General features: G+C 43.1%; 1 protein-coding gene across 8 annotated transcripts in view; it reads right to left on the reverse strand.

The window, feature by feature from the left end:
* Positions 1-200: 200 nt before the first annotated feature.
* The window catches only part of CUNH12orf43 (chromosome unknown C12orf43 homolog), a 28670-nt gene continuing 22047 nt past the window's right edge, over positions 201-6823 (reverse strand). For 6 of the 8 annotated variants that reach the window (XM_039384136.1, XM_039384135.1, XM_039384133.1 and 3 more), the window contains 3 exons: positions 6452-6581; positions 1012-5833; positions 201-695 (listed from right to left, as the gene is read on the reverse strand). The gene's annotated coding sequence lies outside the window, so the exon portion shown is untranslated. The remainder of the gene's footprint in view (positions 696-1011; positions 5834-6451; positions 6582-6823) is intronic. The other 2 variants (XM_039384130.1, XM_039384134.1) reach the window with 2 other exon arrangements.

Consider the following 6823-nt stretch of genomic DNA (forward strand, 5'->3'; position numbering starts at 1 on the left):
CCGCGACCCCCCGGCCCAGGGTCAGCTCCCCCGGGCTGGCGGGGCTGTCTCGGCTCCGTCCCGGTGGCCGGGGGTGACCCCGCTCCCTCGGGGTACCGGGCTCCTCCCGCCCGATTCCCGCATCCCGCAGGAGCCCGTGACCTCCCGAGGGCTTTGTGGGGTTCCTCTGAAGGAGGGTGAGGTTGTAAATGCCATTCAGGTAAGGCAGTTCATACACGCCGGCGGTTTAATTTATTAAATTCACAGGTATTTCTGGAGATTGCCGTGTTTTTGAATTTGTGATCTTGGAAACCAAATAAAACCGGTAGGATGAGATGCTCGAGGTGGGTTTTTAAGGAAGGAAAATAACGTTCCATGTGCTTTGACCAAATAAACATTACATGCTCTGTGTTATCACCAGCCTTGTATCAAACCCTGCACAAGTCCCAGGCAGGGGAACTCCTACATTTACACTGATCTTTCTCCCCTCCCTGGTTTCTGCTGCCGAACCCTCCGTCCTTCCTTGTTTCTGCCAAATGCAGAAGTGGCGTGTTCTGCTCCCACCTCCTGGGAGTTCGCTTGCAGCAGTTTGTGCAAGTGGGGCTTTGTGGAGTTTGGATCAGTTGTCCCAGTCCAGCTGTGCATTCCCATTCATTGTTCCTTCCAGCGTGGGAGGGACAAGAGCTAGTTTGAACATACAGTTGGACATGACGTAACTGCATGGAATATAAATAGAAGAACAATGGGTCTGGTAAAAATAGGCATTTGTTTTAAAAAAAAAAAAGTATGGAGAAATTCTATGCTTTAAGAGAATTTTCCTACAATCTTCAGAGAATTAATGGGATATTGGGACATTCTCATTGCACCTGCATGGATGCCAGATGCAATTTAGAGCCCACTGTAGTTTATTTCTGTTAGTGGATTGAATAAATTAATTTCATTCTGTCCATCTCATTTATTCTCTTAAATGGAAAAATCTTAGCAGGGTGTGTGGTCGTGACAGGATTAAAAATAAAGAATATCTCATTTCACCTCTGTTCTATCAGCAGCTGCTGTGTAGTCCTGGGTGGATCCCTTCATCCTTGCTAGCTCAGCTCCTGCATCAATGCAGAGGAAACTGCAACACGTTGCAGCCACCTGAAGTTCTGGGATGCAGCAGCAGGAGGTTGCTGCATGTGCAACACAGGTTCTCTTGGTCTTGGTGGAGGTGACGCCTGGGATTCTTCTGTCCTAGTTAAACAGTGCTTTCATTAAGATGGTGCTGGACTCTGAAGGCTTCTCCCCCTGTATTTTGTGCTTCGAAAACAAGTGATTTGGGTTGTGTCACTTCAGCATCCAAACCCTCTGATTTTCACAGCCCTTTGGCCTTGTGGACAGGGACGACCTTAGCATTCCTGACATAATCAACACTTTACCCACTTACCAACATCTGTTTGAGAATGGGATTTATCAGCTGTGAGGTGGAAACACTCCAAGTACTGTGACTGGCCAGCTCATGGACTCCCTGCTGGGGTCAGTCCTGGCAGGTGGGTGTGCTGGAAGGACGGGAGGGTGAGGAATGCTAACGTTCCCTCTCATCCAGCTCAGGCTGGACTACCTTGCAAAACTTCCTCCCCTATTTGATCTTTGCCCCTCCTCTTATACCCCACACACAGTCCCTGTGCCCAGCTCAGTGGACACAGAGCTTTGGTGGATGTGGTGCAAGGAGAGGAGGAGCCATGCTCAGCACCTGGAGCTCTGGGTACACAGACAAGTCAGGCCATTTTGGAGGAAAGTCTGGAGTTCCCACATACACACAAAAGGTAAAAGATACTCAGGCTCTGGGTAGGACTTGCACAACAGAGAACTTCCCTGCTTTTGTTCTCCCTCAGCACAGCAGGAAAATCTACAGGAACACTTAGATAATGACCAAATAATTTGGAATCCTCCCTGCTGTGGTGGAAACCCAAGTGTCTGGAATGTCTGTGCTACCCTTTTCATTGATTATAACACAGTAAATGTAAGAGGAAAAAAAGAACCTCTCTGTCCTTTTAAATCACTGCAGGGAAAGATAAATCAGGGCTTCAGCCTTGTCTTGGCACTAAAGAGCCTTCCTCAATTTTTTTTTTCCCTGAGAATTGGATGTTAAACTGATATTGGTATCTATGAAACAATATCCCTGCTTTGTGTCCTTATTGAAGTAGCTTCCAGTTTCTCAGTCTTGCAAAATTTCCAGCACATTAATTTGGCACAAATGATTTATAGCTGATGAGCAATTAAAGTACAATTTCTTTCAGCATCTCAGGCTTTGTGACTAGACTACTAAATGACTTTTCAAGCTTGCTTTATCATTACAGGATAGCAGTGGGATGAATTCACAGGAGAAATTTATTCCTCCTTGCAGACCCAGCATCTGCTCTTACTGCAAATTGGAGCACTGCTTGCATTCCCCAGATAATTTCCTCAGCATATCTTTTGTACAGTCTTTCTTTGGACCTACAAGAGAGCTTTACTCTGAATTTCAGTGACAGTTTACTCTGACATTACAAAGTCCTTCCAAAATACCTGTTCTGTCTGGAACCTTTGATGTAGGCTGATGCTCTGCTTAGACCTGTCAAGGTATTTCAAAACTAGGAGCAAACAAAACCTTTTTTTTTTTAATTTTTATATTTGGAAGGTTAGCTCCCAGAGGCAAGTGTGGTGGAGAAAAATCAGATGAAAGTACTGGCTACAAAGAGTCCTCACCTCCAAGTTGTTTAAATGTCAGAGGATGACATTTAGCTAACCATGTCTTGATTCTGCTCTAATGGAGGTGGAAAGAACCAGAGTAGCTTCATGTAGACACTTCACCTTTCAGGAAAGGACATGACAGGTAGAGTTGTCAACCCTGCTTGGTTTTGGGAGGAACAAATAGCATGGAAATGAGCAGAAAGGGAAGGCAAAAAAAATAAAAATCAAGAGATCCAGTTCTGACTGTACAGCTGGGAGCTACGCTGGGCTATTTGCTTGTAGGACCCTTGATAAACACAATTAAAACTGCAGTGACCATACATGTGACAGGATTCTCTTCACTACCACCTAGTGGGAAACTCCTTCATAACCCAACTCCAGAGCTGCTCCTGCTCTCCAGCCTCATCCTGATGGTAAAACAGGGAATAAATGTGGGGGGGAACCGATGGGTGACTGGGAAGGAGGACAGTCCTGCTTCCCCATACAGGTGGAGGAATATGTAGAGAGAGCCTGTAATTTAAACCCGTTATCTCACTATGACTCCAAGCTCTGCGTCCAGCCCAGTTCCTAATGGTTGTTACACCTTCCTTAGTTTCAGTGAGACTCCCAAAGTTTAACAAATGTAAAGAGTAAAATATTTGTCCTTCTAAATGCAACTGAAACCTGCAAACAGTGGCAAGCAGAAACCCGGGGAGTTCCTCCAGTGTCTCAGTCAAAGGTAGCCTTGCACCTTCTTGGCTCTGGAAGCTTTGGTTGCACTATTAAAAGTATGGAAGGAGGCACCAATGAAAAAAACCAGCTTCCTTCTGTGTAAAATCACATTTTTCAGTTACAATCGCATGCTTACAACAAAAACTACTAAATTGGAACGTAAATGGGTATATACTTGAAACATTAAAACCGTGTATTTGAGCGAGTCCTTCCCCGCTGGGACACTCGGGGTTTGCACAAATCGCTGAAATCCAACCCCACGAAAACAACACAGAAATGACAATTATCTCAGATTTTTCACACTCCTGTTTGCCTTTTGGGACTGAGCTCCCAAAGCACAAATAATCACCAGTTTTGGTACTTGTGTAGCTTTCTTCCCCCCAATAACAGAAATGAGGGTGAACATTATCATAATAGCTCTCACATTTCAAGGAGGGGATTATGTTAATGTCATTCAGGCCAGTAAAGCATTTAGCAGTCTCAGCAGGAAGAACATTAAAATGGTAAAGAATTATTAATAGAACCGTTTCTCTGTGTTTCTTTTGCCAATGGCAATTTTACCACCCTATTCAGGGAACTACACAGGCTCCCTCTGGAAGCACTTCTATCATAAATACATTTAGGTTTTTTCCCTTCTCTGTATTCTCCTTGAAGCCACATTACACTGGCTTTATCCCAGCAAATTACTGTATTTTTCATCATGTACACTTAATAGTAGATATTATTCAGTAAATTAAAACATCAGAGGTAAAAATGGTGTTGATACAAGAAGCCAGGCACTGGGAGCCTGTTGTGCCTTCCATGCTGTTCACAGCACTCTCCTGTCCCTTACTGGGGCTTTGCCCAAGTGCAATAACCAGAATACAGACCAGTAAGAGTAAAATATAAGAGTAATGTTCCTATTGTGTATCCATTATACTTTCATACAGTTGTTTTCAGTGTTAGTAAGTAATCTATTTAATTAGTAATTCAATATTACATGTAAGGCAGAAGGGATTAATTTGGAACACTTAATCAAGGCAGACTATTATTTACCAATAAAATAGAATTTCATTAGAGGAGCTCATGACATCCTTGCCTAGAAGGATATTGGAGAATGCTGGGAAGCTAGTTTTGTAAAATAGCTGTCACTGTATTTTCACACTGTCTGCTACTTCAGGAGAAGAAAATAATTTTTTAAAAATGCATTGGAGTTATATTCAAGTGTAGTAGGAGAAAACAAAGTGTTGAACATGTTTAAATAATCTTTATTAAACTTGCCATTAAAATAAAATAGAAATCAGACTTCTTGTGATTACTGATATATTTTTCCAATCTGCATCCAAACTGATTTGTTAATGTAACATTGTTTGTGAGCTTGCTATTAAACTGACCAGATTAGTGCTGTAAAGCTGCTTATGTCTTGTCAAGAAACACTGAATTTGAGGGGTCTCAACCACCAGATTAATTACACCTAAGGAAAAACATTCTGCAGGGGAAAAAATACAGAACCAAATACTGCAAACATGAGGAAAACAAGCAGGTCTCACTCGGTGTCTCTGAATTTTAAAAGTCTCCACTTGCACATTACCAAGATCACATTAATCAGAGTGACCTGAGGATCAAGCCATGGCCTGGGAAATTGCTACAATTCAGGAAATCAACATATCCTAAGCACTGGTAACAGATGAAGATGGGTTAGCAAACCCGAGACCCCTTATTTCAAATATTCATTCTCAAGGCACAACCCTTGAGCACAATTCAGTTACAGGAGAACGTTGGATTATGGCCAGACTCTGCAACTGAGCTCTTGCTCTACTACTAGAACTAGAATCTAACTGGTAAAAGCTCTGCAGCTTCCACCCTTGGCCTCTACTGTTCTCATCACCTCACAACTGCACATCACAGCACTGGGAAATAGGATATTGCAATCCTTAGTGCCAGGGTGTAAAATAGGGATACTGGCTAATTTGCAGCAGGAATCCCTTCCATTCCTTAAATCTGTAACATTTAAGAAACACTGAAAAGCTCACTGGTTTTCCTGCACTGAAGAATCTGAAATACTTAAAGGAGTGCTGAACTATTCAGTGGCACAGCCTGGCAGGTCCCAGTCAATGGCAAGATCAAAGTGGGTAAGTTTGCTGGTTCTTTTGCTTATTCCCCAGGGTCCTGCAGTTTAAAATGGACAATTCTAACAGACCAAGGGAAAAAACCCTTCAGGATAAGGTGACAGAGAATATTTACCTCCTCCTTAGTATTTGAAAGGTTTCCATATTCAGTTCTCCACGTGGCATCCAGTGGTAGCGTTCAGTGAGGTCCCAGCATAAAAACAGATGTTCACTTCTGGGTTTATAGACTTCAAAGTTCACTGGTTTCAAAAAAAAGCCTCTGCAGCTGAAGGTCTCCAAGGCAAGCAGAAGCAGCAGCATCAGGACTTCTGTGTGTATAAGGAATCCTTGAAACCACACAATATAGACAGATAATTTGTTGCTGTGCTTTCTTCTCTTTACAACTTCCACTGACAAATATTGCTGTTCTTTGTTTAAACTTAATGGTCTGTGTCCCCATTTCCCCTCCAGCATTCAACAGGTTTATATACTTACAGAATATAGATTGGGCAATCTTTTAAACAGAACACTGCTAATATTTTCCCATCTTAGTTTAGGTAAAAGAAATCACCATGCCAAAGAGAGGCAGAAATAAGTAACCCAGTGTGACAGTGTCTCCTCTGTCACATATTGCAAGAGCTCCACAATCTGTTGTCTCTGTTTGCAAAGTCCTTGAATTATAAGGACAGATCATGCAGAAACTATAATGTCACGGTAGGACACGGTAATTAGAATTGACAATTACAGTTATCAGCCAGTAATTGTTGGCTTGTCTAGCAGGGGCAGGGGGGAGGAATAAAGGAAAACATGATAACAAATGAAATGCATGGAAATGTGTCAAAACATTGATAGGACAGTGCCAAGCTCACCATTCATTTCTTCTCTGTTGAGAGCGTGACCAAAAATAAAATATCTAGAAGCTAAACATGTCTTTTTACATTAATGCTCATGTGAAAATTTCTTACATTACGTGTTTTTACGTGGACTCCGAACTGTTACATCTTTTTAGCCACGCAAAGAAAGTCTTCTGTGTCCATCTGAGCTTTGTTAACGCCCTGCAGGGAGGCCACGTGGTGCTCTGGGTGCAGACCATGTCTGAAATAAAAGCCAACAGTTACACCAGTCCCACCCCAGCGGGCTGTGCCTGGAGGGAGGAGGGTCCTGTCCTGCTCCTGCTGACTCAGGAGCCTGGAAAGCACGGCTGACGGTGCCCACAAAGGGAAAACAGGGGACAAGGTCCTCTGTGGCATTGTCTTGGGCCATTACCCAGTTTGGGGACAGCTGTACCAGGCTCCTGTAAGCTTAGGTTTGATGGGAGTGTGTAGACACAGGCAGCT

Source organism: Pipra filicauda, unplaced genomic scaffold (genome assembly GCF_003945595.2).
Source record: "Pipra filicauda isolate LSUMZ 115617 unplaced genomic scaffold, ASM394559v2 scaffold33_size4404698_pilon, whole genome shotgun sequence".
Classification (NCBI taxonomy): domain Eukaryota; kingdom Metazoa; phylum Chordata; class Aves; order Passeriformes; family Pipridae; genus Pipra; species Pipra filicauda.